The following is a 20,475-nucleotide window of genomic DNA, read 5'->3' as shown; positions in this document are numbered from 1 at the left end:
CCTTTAAGATTTGGGCTGCACAGGCTTGCTTGCAGCCTCTTGAATTTACCAGGTCTCATTCAAAGCAGCTTTGCTTTCCCCTGGTCAGATCCTATTACAAACCATGCGTTGTGCTCTAAGATTTATGTACAGTTGGGACAAGGCCTCAGGTTTGATACAGCAAAATGAATCTTTAGATAAAGAAAACATATTTCTCCCTTTTGGATACAATTTTGAGAGCCAGAATATAAAGTATTGACTGAACTGACCCAATTATAGGCAGTGATAAAATGTTCAGAATCCCTACCCAGGAAAACTGCTGGAAGACACTTTTCTGCCTCCTCCTGGCCCCTGCTTTCTTTAGCCTGGTGAGAGGAGACCACTTGAGCGGACTGCAGCAGGCTGTTTCTCTCTGGAAAGGAAATAATCTACTGATGGGAGCTGACAGCTCTTTCACCACGTTGCCTGAATGATAACGGTAATGGAGAAAGGCATGTCATACAACTTCGTGTGCTTCCCATCTTAAGTAAGGTTGAACCTAAGATATTTTCCTTGATTGCCCTTGAGGAACAAAAAACACCTATTGTTTCTGTGTGCAGGGAGGCTTGCTTCATTGGCACCTAGTGAATTTGGCTAGAAACTCATGCATCAGTGATTGTCAATGGCTTAATATAAAAAATAAATGTACATGATGCTGTACAGAGTGTCTTTCATGAGAGAGCTCCCATGTAACATGCAGTCTAAAAGCTATAGTAACTGAAAATTTAATGCGTAGAAAAATCCCCTTCAGTTAAATCAGGTGTAGGACTTGAGCAGCTGAAGAGAACTGTATTCTTCAAGACTTCTCTGTAAGTGTCTGAGCTACTTTGTATTCCTCTGTCTGGGAGCTAGTAGAAGTTTGCTTTATCTAAAGTCTTCTATTTCCAAGCATGTTTGCTGCATGATTTTTTTTAAGTTGCTTCATCTTCAGAAAGCAAATTCTGGTCAGTGGTGGGCTAGTTAGCTCTGTCTGCACCTTTACCTGTTTTGTTATGTTAACTATTTCCTACGAGTTCCTCGTTTCCATTAATATTTGCCCAATAAATAGTATTTTAAATGTTGTGGCTAACACAAAAGCAAATAATAAACTATTAAAGGACAAACACATTTTTTTAAAAATGTCTAAAATGCCTGAAAAATCAAGTATATGCTGTGACAGGCTGAAGTGTATTGCCTGATAATACTGGGCTGGTGTCAGAACCTGTGCTTAAACAATTGGATAAAGACCTCAGTTGTGGCGGTACTGTACCGCAAGGTCAGAGTCGGGCTGTGCAGTGTGTTTCTAGGGGGAAATACTAAGCCCTGTACACCAAGCAGAGAATAAAAGGTTGTTTTTTGTCCCTGGTATGCCTCCTTCTCAGTTCTGGCCAGCTTCAGGAGCCCTACCTGAGGCCAGAAGTGAAGCAGGAGAGGCTTCCAAGAACACCAAGCAGTTTGTTGCTGCATGCTGACACTGATGGGCTGTATGGTGCGGCTCTGTCGCCTCCCATGCTTATCTGCCTCAGAGCTGGAGGAACCCCCACAGCCCCTTCCAGAAGGAAACTGGGGGCTCCTCTTTCAAACCATGCATCTGGTACAGGAGAGCTGGGAGGAAGGTAGTGGAGGACTTGTTAGTCAGATTAAACAGATAATGCATCTGTTCCAGTGTTTGCAATAAACAGGGATAGCCTAGAGATTATTCTAAAATGCCTTCTTGATGAAATTTGTATCGTAACTTACCAGCTAGATTCCTCCAGCTTGTCATGTCTATAGAAAGTCTATGGTAATGCCTGACCAAATGCATTTTGAGCAATCTGAAGTATGTATAGGATAGCCACCGGGTCTTGAACCCTTTATTTTCTCCTGCAGAACTGCTACTGGCTATTGTAGCTGTAGTAGAGTCTGCAGTAGGACCAAACCTGGCTGTCTTTTTCTCAGTGGCAGGATAGCAGCTAACTCCTGCATTGCTGGCCCTCAGGCGAAGTCACCTGCTAGCCCTCCCATGTGCAAATGAATATATAAGCCTACATTAGTCTTAAGGGGACCTTTGTATCTTGTTTGTTACCAGCTAGATAAGAGGTAACAGCTTCCAGTGAGGCTGGCTGCATTAAATTATGAATAAAAGATGTTCCAGGCATGAATGTGTAGTGGTAGAAGGGGTTATCAAAGATAACTGTAAAACTACGGTATATGCATGAGATGTGTTTAAAAAAAAAGTCAATAAAGAAGGCAAAAGGATTGGTTTTAGCCTTTCTGAAAACTGAAAAGCCAGATGCTTTGAGAAAGCTTAATCACGAAAGTAGGAAAGCTATTTCTTAGATAATTGATGAGCAAAGTACAGAAAAGCTATAAGGCTAATGTCTGCCTCACAGACCTGGTGTGGAAACATTCAAAAACCAGTGCAATAAGAACCTCTACAGAGGTTGCATGCAAGTTCTAACCAGGAAAAATGTTACTGGCAGTTTGATTTCTGACCTAGCTTCACCTTTGTTACTTTTAGAGACCATTAGGTTCAGAGATTTTGCCTATATGTTGTTCCAAACACCAAGTTCTTCATTTATTTTTTTCTTTAGGTAGCTATGATCAGTTAGCTTTTATCTTACTCTAGCTTCAGCGTGAACCAGAAGGAAAATCTACAGTAAACAATTGTGGGGAGTTTCTAAAGAAACTGGAAACAGATTGTTCTAATCTTCAAGTTTCTCAGTTATTTGCCTAGATGGTTTCTTTCCTGAACACTTTCCAGTTCTAAAATGCAAGTTAAGATGAGGTATCTGCCTACGTGGGAAAGAAATAAACATTTGGTTTATCCAGGGCTGTGTTCTACCTTGAAAAACTTTAGTCAAATGTAGCAAAAGATGTTTTGGCTTCAGGGTGATGGTATGTTTTCTTGGGAGTTCTTATGCTTTTTAAAATGTTGGTTCCTCTCCATTTTCTGAAAATGGAAGGAGACACTGAAGTGCTATATGGAGCCAGCATATTCCTCAACAAGAGTTAAGAGGTGTGGCTTGGCCTGTGCTTGACTCGGGTGGGATGAGTGGGGGTGTGAGGGCAGGGAAAGGGTGAGAGGAGAAAGCAGAAATGAGAAGAAAAGAGCAGTGAACTGTCAGTATCCATTGTTTTGCAGCTTTACTCCAACTGTTTTCCACACAACAAATTTTCTTTCAGGACTGATCACATCCTGAAAAACTGGAACCCATATCTAGCTGGGAAGCATCAACTGGTATATAACCTGTTCAATTAAATGCAGCTCTGTCTGACAATGCTGATCACACAATTTTATTCTACTAGATCCTCATCTTTTCTCTGGGACGATCAATTGCAAATGATATTGATGTCATATGTTCTATGGAGATGGATTTTCTTGAAAAAGCTTAGTGTTCTGGGAAATTAATGGAAGTAGGCTTAAAGCCTCTAAAGGAAGAAACAGAAAAATCTCTCCGCTTTTCTGAATTTAGGTGAACGTTTGTAGACATAAAAACTAGTTTCATCTGTAGCCTTTATCACACACTATCAGACTCCAGTGCATGTGTATGGAAATCCAACTATAGCTGAACAAAAATAGGTATTTGCTTTTCTGTATGGAAGAAACAAGCCCTTCTAGGGAGGGGGAGAAGAGGGAAAGAAGGTGAGGAGGAAAATGTAGTTAATCTTTCTTGAAAATGACAGGCTGTTCTAGCAGGAACTTCTAGGAGAAATACTGGCCTGAGGCATTTGTCTGGCATGGACTATTGCACTCCAACCAGCTTAGCTTTTGCAAAACTATCATCAACAGCAAGCACTGAGAAGTGTCAGTCAGCGTTAGCCACAGGTGGTAGCAAGGGTTCAGGCTAAAACCCGAACACATTCATTGTTATATACAGAAATAAATATCTGAGAGGTAAACAGCACATGATGAGAGGAGCAGGAAGGGGTGCAAACAGGCAAATTTCTTGGCAGCTCCGAACATAGGGGTGGGCAAATAAAAGCATCTTTGTTATTGCCCCTTTTGTGATCTTGCCCTGTAAGGTTTGCTCTGGTTTTGCTGTTGATGTCCACCGCTGCATACTAATGTAGCATTTGAAATTAAATCAGAATAGGATTAACATTTCCTTGTGCACAGCTCAGAAACTACAGTTGATTCAGTGTTTAGTGTCTGGTTGATTCAAATGTGTATGTCATGACTTTGATGTAACCTTCAGAACAGAAAAACCTCTGTTCCCTTTCCCTGAGGTGAATGAGTGAAATTCTTTGAGCATATTGCTAAAGATACAATCATGTGTATTTGTTAGGAGCACCTGAAGCATTTTATTTTCTTCAGAAACTACCCTACTTTGGCTTTACAAAAATTTGTTCACCAAACTAAACATCTGAGTTTGAATTTAAACCTGCTTGTCTCATTCTAAACTTTCTAACCCCCCCCTTTTTTGTTGGAAGTAGTTGTCCTCCAAAGAAAATCAACAGATTACTTCATCATTGAAGAAAGCACGTTTCTATACCGCAGTTGCAGTGTGCGTTGGGAGGGTGTCCTGCGTTGCAGGAAGATTTTTTGAAGTTATTGTTCTGAGAGGTAAATCTTGCTGATTGAACACTACTAGCATTTTTCAATAACGTGAAAAGCATAAAAGCATTGTTCAATGTTTCTTTGTGCTTGGCTTAGCAGAAAAATAATTTTGAACATCACATCAGCTTCGAGCATGTTCTAACCTACAAAATTTTTGAAAGCATTAAGAGTGTACAAAACTCTGTACAACTACAGAAAGGTTTCCACACCTAAGAAATATACAGGAGGAGTCTCGGTGATTTCAGAGCTCGCTATTAGTATTCACAATGCATGAGGACCATCTTTTTCCATAGACTGGGGTGGGAGGGGAAATGTGATGAAGGAGAACCTAGACACCTGGGACAAGTATGCCAAAACTGAGATGGCAGAAGCAAAACAAAATCTAACAAAACCCTTGGACAAGATTAGAAGGCAGCAAACAGACAGTTTATAGGCGTGTTTGTCAAAGGATTGAAGGATGAGCAACTGAGAACAAAGCTATAAACTCTGAGAAGAAGCATTATTTCAGAAACCTCTTTGACTCCCTAGTCACATTGCTCCACCAGTGCAGAACCAGCAAGTATCTTCAGGCAGAACACTTGTTCTTAGGCAAATATGCATACAGCACTGTGAGTATGAAGTATAGAGTATTAAATGTTTAATACAATCATTTTCATGGATTTATATGGTGTTTAGTCTTTTATAAATAGACACTGACAAAACTTTCCAACAACTGTACTTAATATGAATTATTAACTCTTGGTGGTATGATTGCAGGATTATATCTAATCCTGCTTATTTTGGGGAAAAGTTGTATTCCCTTGGAGGGAATAAGATTTCACTTTAACAGAGGAAAGCGTAGCTTCTGTGTACCAAGGGAATCTGCAGTGCAGCATAACTATGAAAAAATAGTTCATAGAACATTAAATACTAAGTGAAGTTATTCTTCATTTATTTGCTCCTAAGTGAAGTAAATTTTCAGTTAAAATCACTTCTGCACTTAATGTGCAGTTAACTTGTTGGAAATCTTGCAAGTTATAAAAAGCTTTTGCCTTGGATGTTCTTTGTAATGAAAATTTTCATACTGACTTAAGGCCTAATGCTGTCAGGTGGAGAGCAGCCTCCAAATTTTAAGGGTGGGAGTATGCCTGCTATGACAAACAGTAGCCCCCAAATTAAAACCCACAGTGCTTGAGATCTTGCTGCTTTGAATGCTGGAGAAAAGTTGAAGGTAGAAACAGAGCCATAAATGCGTCTGAGGATCTTAAACTATTGCAATTGGACACAAGGGTAGAAAGGTAGCCAAAGTTTTCTTACTGGCTATGACAGTAGTATCAGCCTGCAGAAGAATTAAGAGCTCACCAGGGGATAAATGAGAAAAGGGTTATATGGGTTTTACTCTGCAGTGTTTTAAGGGATCTCTCTTTAACTGTAGAGGAGTTTTGCTCATAACTTAACAGAAATCAAAAGCAACAGGAAAACTTCACCTGAGGTGTTGCACAGTCACTTCCTTCCCCTCTCTCTCACACACTCTCTCCCTTCCTCTCACCTTCGTTTAGTTCTAACACTCAGTTATTCTTTTATTGTTCACTCCATCTTCCCATCAGGGATGCGTATATCCGCTCTTCCACAAAGTTAAGGAACTGCAGCAAGAGTTACTGTAACATGCAACTTCTTGCCTGTATGCTAGAAAATTGGTAGCCTGTCTGCAGGGAATGGAGAAAGGATTGGGTTTTGTTGCAGCAGCAGCTCTCCTGTGATGAGTGTAGAGGAGGTAGTGCATGAGGAAGACTGAAGGAGATGAAGTTCAGGAGAAGAAAACCAGCTTGGTGTTGTGCACTATAGGAAAAGATCTTCCCTGAGACTTCAGACGGTGCTGAGTTGTGCAAGCAGCAGTTTACATATCATACAGACAGGTTTCACGGTTTCCTATGAAAGACAGGGAGAAGAAAAAACTACCTTGGAGCCCTTCTGATCTTCCCATCCCCAGCTCAGCAACCAGTTGAGCAGCCTGAATAGCAGTGGCTGCAATGTGCAGTGTAAGCTGCTTCCAAAGCAGCAGTAACATTGGAGGCTTACATTAAAGCTAGAGGAACTGCTGTAATGGGAGGGAATGTTTCAAGGTCAGTGATTTTCTTTGTTTCATTTAAAAGAAAAAAGCTTGAACAACAAAGTTATGCTGGTAGAAAATCTTACTGTTTAAAGAAAAATAATCAGACTTGTTTATGCAGACATTCACGGATAGTTTGCTACAGAATCATCTTCCTTAGTAGTAAGGGAAAGTTATCTAGCCATTATCAGTAATAGTGCATCTTCAAAAATTTGATGCTTTCAGTGACGTTTTAATCTTCGTATATCCCAGAAAGCATCCTGATTTTTCTCAAAGTATTAGTGAGATTTACTTTAAAACTGCACAACCAAGCCATGTAAACAGGTGTTCAGTCCTTTACTGATGGCTCAACACTTACAGAGCTATGAAGTAATGTTGGTTTTTTCTGTCAAAATGGTTTTCATTCAATGCTAGGATTATACAAGTTTCCTTGTTTTATACAGGATTATATTTTTAAGTGTCAAAGTTTTCTTTTCCCTGGAACGTTTTGCACTTTGTGTAGTCAGGTAAAGACTGTATCTCCCTACCAACTGTATGGTGTAGGACACATCTCTAAACTAACTGAGAATTATGAATTGTCCTAATTGTAGCTGGGACAGTCTCTTCAGGCATGAGGATGTTGAAAACCTCAGTTCTATTATCTTCATTTCAGAGAACCTGCTTATACTGTAAGATTGCTATGCATGCCTTACAATATAAAGAGCAGAAACTTAACAACTCATGCAGTTAATCAGATGACTTCAAAGGCAGAAGTTGCAATAAAAATGTTAAATATTATCTATTGTATCATAGATTGGAAAGACTGATGAATTTTTGCTGCCCTGTGTAATAATGATAGGCATCTGTTTCTTCTGAGATTCAGACCCACTGCAGTCTCTTAGCTAGCTGTATTTCATTAACTTTTATAAACCTCTTGCCTTCAATAACAGCAAATGAAACTCAGGCACAATGTCTCCCTCTAGGCCACAGACAACTCAAAGTTCCAATAATTCAGTGTTGGAGTTGAATAAAAGACAAATTATTCTGTCATGTGTCAGTAGCTACAATACATCAACCAGTAATACAAGGTACTTACTGTGCAAGAAGCAGGGTTATTTTCAATTACTGTCAGCTACTTAATTATCCAAGGTGTGTGGTGCTGCGCAGCTCATTGTGTTGTATGACACTGCTTCCTGTTTGGCTCCAAAACGTGGGTTTCCTGTACCCAGGCACACAGGACCAGAAACAAAACTTGAGGTTTTGGTGGTTTTTTGTTAGTTGAAGTACAACATGTGATAAGCTAAACTGTTTCTTTAAAAAAAGGTTATACCAAAGGGTAAAAAAGTTACATACACACAGCCCTTCTGGATAGCATGTGGTTGTGTACAGCAGAGTTGAAGCTGAGTGGAGCACAGCAACCACAAGTGCTCTAAGGCTTTTGCTTTCTTATGAACAGACTTCAAATGATCTTGCTCAAAGCAAAAAGTGTGATCCTTCCAGTCAATTTGATACAGCACTCTGGTATTCCAGACATGGTTTACTGGCATAAGTAAATACATCCCAGTCTGTTTGATATCATCTTATTATCTGCTTCTGCACCCTAATGTAGCTATAATGCAGCAATGTAAGCCCTCGAGTACATGATTTACAAATTTTTATTATGTAGTAGGATATGCAAAACTAGCCTGAGCTGCTTGTGACTAGCAACTGCTGCCTTGGTGTGCTCAGTGGGGCTCCCAGCCAGAAGGGGGCCCTTGGGTTTCTCCTCTCAGAAGTCTTTGGACCTGAGCATCCCTTCATCAGTCAAAATGGTTCTCAAAGGAGCAGGCTAAAACTTCCCTTTTAGTGAGAGTCTCTGATCATTTGGCACATATGAATGTAGGAAAAAATTGTGGTAGTCTATCTGCAGCTTTCATTTATTCTAATTCTGATAGTCTAATGCATGAACTGTATGTACAGTAGATTTGTAAAAGCTGAGAATTGATACTGGTGGCTTTTTTGTTGCAGCTTCTTTTCACCTAATCTTTCAGCGAACAAATCTGGTCTTGTTCTTGAGACTAACTTTATCAAAGCTATTAAGTTGGGAGCAGCTTCATTTGTACAAATATTTAACCCAATCAGTACAAGTTTTCCTCATCTTTAATAACTAAATAGTAAAAATAAAATTGGTCTTCCTTTATGAGGCTTTGAGTACATGTCCATGCATGACAGGTGTTTTAAGAGGCCTGACTTCAATAAAAGACCTTTATATTTGATGAGATTTTTCACATAACAGGCAACATTTTTAGAAAAAGCTGTGCCAAGTCATATTTTCTTCCACAGACTACAAAGCATTACTTCTCCCCTGCCAGAAAATGAAAGTCACCCATTGCAAATACAGGTGATATTAGTGAGTGTATTTGCATATAAGGATTCAGCCAAAATGCCTGAGTAAAGGAGAGGCTGATTTTTTTTTACAGCCTTTTATTCTCAGAGGTCCTTGGTTTCTCAATTTCAGAACTGAAGACACCTTGTCTGGTGTAGGTGTTGCCACTGTGCATGTGTGTAGGGTCAGTTCAGAAAAATTGCATGACATTATCTGACTTAGTGCTGTCAATTCTTAACTCCTCTTTCACAGAATTAAATCATTGCTGTGATTTATTGCACATCTGGTCATTGGGAGGAGACATACATCATGTTTTTGCTAAGTAAGGTATGCAAGCATACAATGACTATTTTGTCAATGTCACATTAATTATCCAATAATATTGAACTTAATTCTTGCAGTAAACTTATTACAATGCAAGTAAATACATATCTAAATTATGAACTGTACTGTACCTATTATGCAGCACTTCTAATTGGCAAGGATGAGCATTACTAGCTTAAAAATGAAAGACAAGATATTCCACTGTCCTCTATTACCTTATAAATTATAAATATTCTCCTTCAATTTATATAGATGGACTTTGCTTTTAATAAGCATCATTATATGGTGGTTATGTTGCAGAAATAGCAGTTAAGTTAGATTTAAATTTTCTATTCCTGGCCTAGACTTCGGTCAAGAAAAGAACTGTAGCCTTTGCACCCAGTTATGTTGGTCCTATGCCCTATAAACACTTCAATTCCTTGTGATCTTTCTTCAGGATTCACTGCAGATGACCTTACAATAACTGTTTCAGTTTTGAAAGCCTATTTGTGCAAACGGATCATTCAGGTTATATTCCTTGCTTTAAACAACCAACCACCACCACCAACAAAAAAAAAACAACTCCAAAACAAAAACAAAACAAAAACCTGAATCAAGTGATCTGGGTGTTTAAGAACTCAGTGAGAGAATCATTATTTCATGTTGCTCCTTCATAGGGAACTGAAAATTATCTTCATTATTGTTGGTCTTTTTTTAATGCTTTGCAAATGAGAGAGGAGATGCAAAGAGACAAGTCTGTGTATTTTTGTATTTGAAAACTAGTAAATCTAGTTACTAGCCAAAACCCTTTAGATCTGTCAAAATATTACAGTACAAAATAAGATGGACAAATGATTTCATCTAAGGAACAGGAGCATGGAAAGGAAAATTGTCAGAAGCAAAGATGGAAAACTGTTTCCTGGCAAATTCCTACTGATATGACAGTCCAGAAATGGCTCCCAATAAATTTATTCCATGTGACAGTGATATGAAATCTTACAGCTTGTATTGTAAGCTATCCTTTTTCTTCAGACAATAGAAACCTCTGTTCCTGACAGCACTGAAAAGAAACCTAGAAGGAGATAGGACTTCAGTTCTAATCAGTGATTTCATTTGATACTGGTGTTAGTGATGAATAACCCAAGGCTGTCATTAAAGAAGCTGTGACAGCTTCTCTTCTGCACTGTTTTCACTTTTTTTCAGTAGTGCTGGAGCAACCATTAGGGTACAATTCTTAGCACCGTCAAGCTCCCCAATTGTTTAAAGCCATCCAAATAATTTCCTAATATCAGCAGGTACCATGTTTTGGGAGTTCATCAAATAACTCAGGATATACAACAGCATTAGGCAGTGTCTTCTTTCCCTGTGGCTTTAGATGCAATATCTCAGGAGTCAGGAAAGCCACAATTTTGCCCTTTTTTTTTTTTAAACCAGAGGGATGACCCTCGCTTAGCACAGACTGCTTTCTCTTTTTATTTTTTGGCTGCTTGGTGAAGCAGGATACTTGCCATATTTATCCAGTTCTTGCTGTTTTCTGTCTGAAATGCATGCCCATTGCTTTCAAAAGTCTTACCTGATTTTTTCAGGCACTGAATATCTGAACAAACCTAGATGCTTCTTCAGGTGTGGAGAGAGTAATTTGCTATATACAGTGAGATGCAAGTAAACTCAGGAGTCCAGTTCAGAGCTCAATTCAGTGAATGTTTTTATATATATATATATATATATATATATATATATAAAGAAAAGATTCTTTTAAAGTACTTGAAGTACACTGCAGAACACCTTTTGAAAAATATTTTCTTGTGACCATTAGATTTTCACTCCTTGTTACAGAAATCTCACAAACTAAATAAATTCATGGCTGACCACAATCATCCTTCTTTACAAAGGAGAAACTGCACCTGAGAAAGCTGTTTTTTTCCCCTCTCAGGAAGTTCTTGAGGAGTGATGCTAAACTGTCTTCAGCTACTCTTTCCTACGTGAGACCACACGAAAGCATGATCGGTAGGATATCTTGTGTCCAGAGTAGACTGTTCTCTTGCTGTTTGCAAGGATCATGAAAAGTAACTAATCAGACTAATGCAAGTATTTCTATGCTTTCTGTTTTTAGGTCAATTAACCTGGTATAAAGGTTATTGCATAATGTGCTTTGTTAATCCCCAGAGAACTGGTCTCTCGGGGTACATCTTTGGCAACTAAATTCCTATCACCTGGGGAAATCAACATAACTGAACCTACATAATTTATTTGAACACTTCTGTGGTGTTCACTTGTGCTTCTCTTCAAAATGGCACTTCCACAGCATAAGGCAGGATTTGATTAATGAGAAGAATTTTTTTAAACAAGCTGAGATCTTTTATGTCCCCTAGATATAACAAAGAAATCATCACAGCAAATCTGGCAGGACATGCTTCATTCATCTCTTAAGGCTTATTACCTAAACAAGCTTACAGAAACATGTCAATGAATGCCTTAACTCTGACAGCTCATTAATCATGTACTATAATAAAAATAAACAAAATTCATCCATTATTTTTGAACAGTTGCATTTGTTTTTTCTTAGCTAATGCTGAATGAGAATGCTAACTTCTCCATAAGTAACACTCATCTTACTTCACTTTTTTTCCCTATATCAGTAACTTTTGGCAACTAGCAAACAGGAAAAACATCTTGAATAATGACTTAAAGTCATTGAAAGTTTTCTGTCTTCAATGCCAGTTGAAGTATCTCACTGAAGACCAGCAAACAAATTTTATTAAAGATAGTAACGGGCTTGTTTGTTTAAAAATAATACATTTTGTTCTGCTAAATTCTTTCTATTTACAAGCATTGTAATTCTTATATCCATGCAAAGGCTAGTATCTTTCCTTGAAAATGCAGCCTTTTAAGATCATAAATATATCGACTACACCACTAGCCAGCACATGGTTTAAAAAGCCTTATGCAGAGGGACTGTGCTGTGATCTGATAAGGCATCAGAAATAAACAACTTTGCTTAAGCGTGGAGGGATTTTGGTGAATCAGTGGGGCAAAGCTTGGTGTTGCTTCTGCATATGGCCATGTGTATTTATTGCATAAACTAGTCTGCAAATGTTCATCTCTTGGAGGCAGTGGAACATCTTTCTCCCAAGCAGTAATACTGTCTGTGGCTATTTAAGTATTTCTCTGAAGTCTGCTTATTGCAGATCCTAACACCTGTGTCCAACTACAGAAAAAGTACAGATAAACTTATTCTCATTGGGGATGCTCACAGGACATATTAAGATCTGCTTTAATATATTGAAATATATCTGAGACCAACATTGTCCATTCTTCATGCTGGCAACAACACTGAGAGGAAAAAATACCAAACTATGATGATAAGAAATTTTATTAATTTTATTTAAGAATTTCCAGTAAGCAGTAGGTTTTTTCTGTAGTATCTTGGAATTTTTAATGTTACTTACTTAATGAATATTTCTTAGCCTAGTTTAATGAGTATTTCTTAGATGAACTTTTAAAAATTGAGCTTTGCACTTAAAACATCTGAGTAGATAATTTTACTTTGGTGTATATTTATTCTATACATTAATATGAATGATGAAAAAGTGTTTTAGAAGCATGGGGTTGAAGATGACACACAATCATCACAGTGTGTGTTAAACATAAATCCTCTGCTGTTCCTATTCTGCACAGACCTCACCCTGATGAAGTTTGTAATTCTTTAGTCCCTAGCTTACATAAAATGTAGGATTCATTGTTTTGGCTTTTTCCTATCTCCGTGGGATGTTTTTTTTTCCAGTAGCATATTCCATATTTAATGGAGTTCTGAACTGCAAAATTTATTGTGAAACCTGGTTCTCAAGCAAAATAATACCAAAGGTATGGCTTCAAAACTGCTAGGACTTTACCCTTAGTATTTATTGGAATCGACCTGGAATTGAAGAATTGAATTAACAGTGATTTAGGCACAGGTTTGACTTGAACTGCACTGGTGATTCTGTTGGTGCTCTGTGAGAATGTTGGAGTCATCAGCTACATTGGAGCTTGAAGTCTGACTTAGCAATCAACTTTGCATTGTTTACAAAGAAAGACACTATTTGAGACTACTTATGAACAACTAAAAATGAGGAAGAGCGCGTGAACAGTCTTCATAATGAAATGTGGACAAAAGTAATAAAATCCTGGCAAAATGCTGAAACTCAAAATTAATACAAATTTCCTACATATATTTTCTTATAAACCTAAAGAAACATTTCCCTTCATTTGCTGCTTTTGATGATTTATCAATTCTTTTTTCTAATACTGGTGTTCTGATAATACTTACCAAACTCTGAAATAGATGATCCTGGTTCCTGCCTGATAGGAGAATCTATTTATTGGTCTTTAGTAGAAATATTTATGATTTTAGTGACAGAAAAACAAAGCAAAATGTCAACATATTGATGTTTCCCTTCAGGTTTTTCTCCTGTATTCGATGAAAATAATATTTTCAGTGCTAGAACTGCAGAGTGGTCAAAATGGCCAGGGGATTATCAACTATAAAAGCAGAGAATGAATAAATAAAAACAAATTGAAATGAAGTGATTAAAATTAATCTGAGAGAGATTTTAAGTTGTCCAACCTTGAAAGCTATATGATGAAATATTTGACAAATTAAAAAAAAAAGAAAAGCAAAGCAAGGACAAAGCAAGAAGTTAGCCCAGGCATTAGTCCACATTATTTTCAGTGGGGCTTGTATAAATCTAGGTCAGGTATTTGTGCCTGGCACAGGATTGTGGTCTTTTGTGTCCACCACTGATTCTTTTCTTGCTGAGAATAAAGGGGAGTTATAGTCTATATATCCCCTTACTAAGAGGAAGGGGGCAGGAGGTGGTTAATGAGGCACTTTGGTACCCATGTCATGTCCTGGGACAATGACAGGTACTATAGCTAGAATGCCTGGCCTGAGAGTGCTTTTGAGATAGCACCCCAGCATCAACATGCACAGAGGAGACATGGGCATCTGCAACCTGGGCTCTTTGCTGTATGAAAATCTTTAGAAGTGAAAATAGTTCAGATGGCTTGTCTGTCCTCTCTAGCACCCTCCAAATATCAATCAATTTTATGAAAATCTTGCATAAGCATGTCCATAGCAACAGCACTGCACAGTACTGTTGCTACAATGCCCCCCATTTTCTTTTTGCAGTAGGACGTAACCAATTCAGACTACAAAAATGACTATGTATTAGTGCTGGTAGGAACAAATTTAGACTTACGGTACTTCTGTTAAATCAGTAAACTGTAGATGTATTCTCCTTATACAAAGGAATTTAATAAAAGCAGTAAATATCCTTCTTTTTTATTTTTTTTTGATTCAGGTGGTGTTGGACTTGACACAACTTTGCTATTTTTTTAACTGCAGATTTGATAACAATTTCTTCTCCGTTCTGAAGTAGTGTCCTATTTTTTTATGATAATATACTGAAAGCTGCTTTGAATCCCTCAAATGCTTGCAGATACTCAGTACTTTGCAGGTCTTCTCAATATGATATTATGAAAACACTGGAGACTGAGGAATGTGTATAAGATAGTTATGCCTATAAACTCTCGCCTATTTTAAGATGACACTTGCTACTTTCACGCTGAGGTGAAAGTTTTCTATACTTTGATTAATACTTAATTTTCATAGACTCTGAATTCATGATAATTTCATTTTTGAAATAGGCATCCTGCAAGTTGAAAGAGACTGATTTATTTCTTTTACTATTTTTTTCTTGTGCAAAATGCAAAGAATTCTGAAAAGTGGAGATAATCACTGTACATTTGTATGTTAATGTTACCAGGTAATCATCTTGAAAGACTGAATATGATTAACACCTTGAATCATAAACTAGAGAAAATGTACAACACTTGACAGGGAGTGAAACATCTAATACAGTGTGAAAACATCTGGCCAGGAAATTGTTTTCAAAACACGGAAAATTATAAGCAATTATCAAGTATTTTACCTGACTATACTCATAACTCTGTTTTAGTGACACTTTAACTGATATTATGCTTCATTTCTCAGCATTTTGATTTTTGGATAATCACCCTAGATCTATGATTTACACTTTCATCATCTTGCTTGATGTGCATAGCAAATATTTCTGTCATGTACTTTAAGGGGACAATCAAAGCTGGAGATGGAATAAGGTACTCCTGTGACAATTGAAGGGAACAGCTTAATTCAGCAATTCTCATCAGTGAGGGATCTAACAGGAATTTCAGGTGCCCCAGATCAACTTGAGCTAAAGTTCTAGGGAAGGAAGCCTGCATATGCTACTTTCTTAGCACAATGAAAGTGTTATTTTCAAGACCTTTTTGGGAAAAAGACGTGTGCACAACTTTGGGATGTTGTAAATTGCCAGGATATGGCAGCAGGTATATTAGTTACTCTTAAGATGACACTCGTGATGTAGATGTCTTTTAAAACCTTTTAAATGACAGAAAGGGAAATGCATCCTTTGTGTACCCATTTACAGTCAAATATGTTCTTACTAATACATTTTCCCAGAACAGAAGGTAGTATACCAGTGACAAAGTCAAAAGACGCTAGGTTTCTTTTGGCTCCACAAATACTTTTAACTCCAAAGCCACAAACAGCATTCAGACTTAGGAATGTAGCTGTCAGCTATTTGTGATTTTTATTGTACTAATAATGCTCTTCCTGTAGTTGGGCTGAGCCATTAAGTAGAAACTGCCTTTTCATCTCAGAAATGGAGCTTCCTATCTCAAATCATTCCAGGACCTGCCATCAAACTGGCATCCCTGGTGGTCATTTCTTCCACTCTTAGATGAAAGTGGCAGTAAGAAAAAAATCCCACGTTGTCCCTCAATGGGAAGGTTCAGAGGAGGTCAGATTCTGACATTCTTGCACAGCTCTAGCAAAACCAACAACAACAGAAATGTAAATCAGGCTGGTGTGTTAAAGGAAGTGAGGTGAGTTTTCACCGCAGATGGTGATAGTGCTTCATTAAAGCAGTAAGCTATGTAAGGTCAAATCATTGGATTCTACAGGATAATATCTATTCTATAATATTACATCAAGAAGTGCTTTATAGATGAGTCTCTTAGCTTAATATAGTACAAGGGGCTACTTGGTATCAAAGCTAATATAAATGCAAGATATTGACTTTCATTTTAGTTTCAGCTAATGTGACCTCTTGGATGTCTATACATCCCTAATCCAGTATTTTCACAATGCATATGGGTTCTGTTTTGAAATTGGTTCTTTCTAGACTGATTTTTCTTTACTCTTTGCAGGTTGAGGAAATGTTTCTGTTGCTTTTGTTGATAATTTTCTTGTTTTGTGAGCTGGAAAAATAAAAGGCAAAATTTCAAGCAATTTAGTATTTTCAGTCTGAAGTATGCTGAGGAATCAACATCTCAAAATATTTCAAGGAAAGGCTGAAGTAATAAAAATGAGCTTTGGAAAACATTTTTCACTGCTATTAAATAATTCATATCAATGCATAAAAAAGTATTAGATAAATGAAACAAGGGAAATTGGAATGAGAAAATAGGAAAACTGAAAATATTTAAATCAGAGTTCTGCATCTTGAATTTTCATTTGAGTGATTAGTTGGAACCAGCATATTCCAAAACTATTTTGGTACTTATATAACAGCGTTTTCGTAGATATGCTGGAAAAAATTCTCACAGCGCTGAAGTATTTGCAGTACATCACTTCCTGCTTGAATTTTATTGCTTTTCCTTGATAGCAACAATTTTCAGACTTTACTTGACTTACTCAATCCACCTTTGCTTGCTTCTTTAAAAACAGTTCCAGGAGAAGAGTTCAAAGATTTTCAAGTCATAGGTGAACGCGTTTTAGACCCACCTGTCACTTTAGGCAGCAGTTATCTGGGGAGAGAAACAGCACAAAGTGAAATTCATAATGGAGGTGGGCTCTATATGGGTACTGGTACCGTAGAGAAAAGTTTATGTAATGGTCCTGTATATGTTCCAACCTGGTGGTTCCATCAAGTTCATCAGCGCTGGCGTATTGGAGAGAGGTGACCTTCTCCCAGGTACACCAGCAGCCCTGTGGATGTTCTCAGGGTGAGCTGTTATTTCACTGCAGGAGCTGAAGTGCTATCCAGGCTCGGAGTCAGAAAATGCTTTAGTCTTGGTCAGTGGCCAACATGCTCAGTTTCTTGTAGAGATGTGTTTTGTACAGTGCAACTTTCATGCTGTTGAAGTCCTGTTACAGACATAAGACTTGAAAACAAATTAAAACATTCCCCTCAAAATATTCCTAAACCATGCATCAAAACAAATGAGTCATGAATCTGAAGGGAGAAAAGTACGTGTATATTTAGAAATTTCAATTTAAGAAATTATGATGATCCTGTTCTATTTTTGTTTTTCTATTCTCTTATTCACAAGTTGTTAACTTTATAAAGGATGCTTATAAAAAGTTAATTCATTAGCAGTTCTATATGCAAGCAAAAGTGTTAATTGAATTAAAATTTTGCAAGTGAGAAGGCTAGTTTTAAATTCAAGCTGTGAATGAACAGTGAATGCTCTAAGGACATGGCCTGCTTATACTTTAAGTGGCATTTTCAGTCAGATTTGAAGAAGATCAAGATAAGTGGAGGGAACCAAAAAGGTATGTGCTTCTGAATATTCAAGACAAGTTATAGTAATTTAAAAAAAAAAGTTGGTATTTGAAATGAAGATGTGAAATATTTTTAAGAAATTTTTAAGTGTATGCATTATTGTGCCTTGTTGAAACATAGATCAAATCTTCAGCTGAATCTATGTATAACTGAGTACAAACTCAGCATTTTCTGTATTTTTTTCTAATTGTAAGGGTTTAAAATCACTGCTCCATATTACATGCTGAAAACGTTTTTAAGTATTCCATTTAATTCATACGCTCCATTTAATCTGAAAATTACATGAGTCAAAGATGACTCTTTTTATCTCTCTAAACCCACAGACCTACTTTATGTATATCTGATGTATAAAATAGGTTGCAGGTAAAGCAGTCCATGGGACCTGTGAGACCTGATTTTGTACTAGGTGGCTCTGGAGGAGGCACATTGCTCTTCTATAACCTTGGCTTGTCTTTCAGGAAGAAAAAGATAATATCACTGACCTTTATACATCTTATAGGTTAAGTGACATTGCAGAATAGGTAATAGAAGTACTAGCTGACAGACGATTATCCAGGAGAACAGACAATTATCAAGGAGAATACTGCAAGCAGAATAAGTGGGGAAGATGTTAAGAACATCTGCATGTTTTACAAGAGGACTAATAAATACCTGGGCTTCAACTCCTGAATATGATTGGGATTTCTCTGGATTACTTGGCTTCTCACTCAAGCTGTGATATTACTGTTACTCTCTGTGGTTATTATATATGATAACAAAAAAAAAAACCAAACACCTAAGGGCTGTAACTGGACCAGCAGGGAGGTGTGGGGGAAACCCTGACTCTTCAGGAAGTAGTTCCCTTGTATTGACCAGTGAGTTGAGTTCAAACATGTACAATGCAGAAATCTTGGACTAAGAGAAAATGATGCATACTTATTTTTTTTCTTAGCTTAGAGAACCTGTGTGTGTAGGTTAGGGATAGATCTTGACCACCATTTTTGATATAGTTGTTCAGATTCTCCACTATGCCATACTTGGTGAATCTGAGTAATGAACCAATGAATCAATATTTAACTCAGAAAAATGTGTTAAGGACACCAAACTTGATGCACTTTACTTGATTTAAACAAAGTTTGAACAATTATATTTCTCTGATCAAGTTGTACTTGTTGAAGCCTGCTTGTTTGTAATAGTGAAGGGAGCATACTCTCTTCTCCATTATTCATAGATGAAATTACAGTTTAGTGTTCAATCAAAAACACATGATGGTTTGAGGAGGAGGTTGAAAGCAAAAGACAGCTGTGACCATTTTAAAAATACATTTCTGTTACAGTAGTGTTAGGTAAGCTTAGATCATTAAATTGAATAATATACATTTCACAGAAAGATAAAATACCTTTAATTAGGCTTTCATTGAATTACAAATTTTTAAAAAGTAGTTTTAAAGGCTCTTCATCTTGACTTGATCTGACTGAATGCCTTGTACTCACATTTTATCTTGTGAAATCATTTACTAAGGAGATTTCAGGAGTTTTGATGCATTTTATGGTACTGAACGCTTTGAGAGGATCAGTTATAAGATTCCTCTGAATTCCTTTTTAATGAGTTGGAGTAAGCAATGTCCGTATTTTTGTACAGTGTAGGCCCATTGCTCTTTTAAGCAGTGTGCTGACAAAACAATTTCATTATAATGAAACAGCTCACTGCAAGTTCTCTCGAGAAAATGAGACTGAATTTGATGGCCTGCTTGTTACTGATGAGATTTTTTTTATCATGAATACTGTTAAGTTTCACTTTTCTCATTAGAGTTAGAAACAGCAAAATATCTTAAATTCTAAAGTTGCTATATTTGTTTTATAAGTTGATATAGTGTGTAGGGGGCAGAAAGGGGAAAGCAAAAATGTGGCAAAACAAAACTGTTTCTTAACTTTTATTCTTGAAACTCTACCTCAGTTATCCCACAGCTCAATTATACAATGTGGATAAAATCTATGAACAAAACCAACTTTAGTCTATATTTATGGGCTTGTTTATATTGAATACTTGCATAAAAAAACACCTAGAAAATCTGGTTTGCATGTTCAGCTGAAGCATTTAACTTAAACACCTAAATTCATGTGTTGGTATCTAATTAAATGACTTAGAAAAATTCTGACAACTCTTAATCAAATTTACTTAGAATCACTACCTTGAAAATGTGAATTTGAAGAACTGGAAAACAAACAAAAACAAACAAAAACACACCACAAACTTTTAAGCATTCTAAGAATTGCCTGATTATTCCTTCAGCTGTAGAGCTTGAATACTTGTCTGCTCGATACTTTTGAAGAGATCTGGGTCTTGTGTAGTCTTGTTGTTGAGCAATACACTGGAGGAAAATAAGAAGGGAAACATATTTTATCTCAGATTGGAACAAAATCTTCTGAGAAAGAAATTATGGGTGCTCTTAATGAGGGAGAAAATAGACTTGTATGTTAGGTATGTGTTTAAGTTCAACCCCAATAAATACTAGAAGGAAATGTTATTGTGGTTTACAATAGTTTCTGTCTATGGTTTGCTGCGCCTTGTTTTGATGGGAGTGTATGGTTTTCTG

The 20,475-nt window shown here is 37.1% G+C and overlaps 1 protein-coding gene and 1 long non-coding RNA gene across 10 annotated transcripts in view; one reads left to right on the top strand and one right to left on the bottom strand.

The window, feature by feature from the left end:
* The window catches only part of NDST4 (N-deacetylase and N-sulfotransferase 4), a 155,897-nt gene extending 147,942 nt beyond the window's left edge, over positions 1–7,955 (bottom strand). For 3 of the 4 annotated variants that reach the window (XM_040554868.1, XM_040554870.1, XM_040554871.1), the window contains exon 1: positions 7,702–7,791. The gene's annotated coding sequence lies outside the window, so the exon portion shown is untranslated. Of the gene's footprint in view, positions 1–7,701 lie in introns of all 4 variants that reach the window. The other variant, XM_040554869.1, reaches the window with a different exon arrangement.
* LOC121069112 overlaps positions 1–20,475 on the top strand; it is a 272,423-nt gene that overhangs the window by 69,768 nt on the left and 182,180 nt on the right. The window lies entirely within an intron of this gene.

The sequence above is a fragment of the Cygnus olor genome, chromosome 4 (assembly GCF_009769625.2).
Source record: "Cygnus olor isolate bCygOlo1 chromosome 4, bCygOlo1.pri.v2, whole genome shotgun sequence".
NCBI lineage: Eukaryota > Metazoa > Chordata > Aves > Anseriformes > Anatidae > Cygnus > Cygnus olor.
Note: the sequence above shows the minus strand (reverse complement) of the source record. Positions and strands in the feature narration are given on the sequence as shown.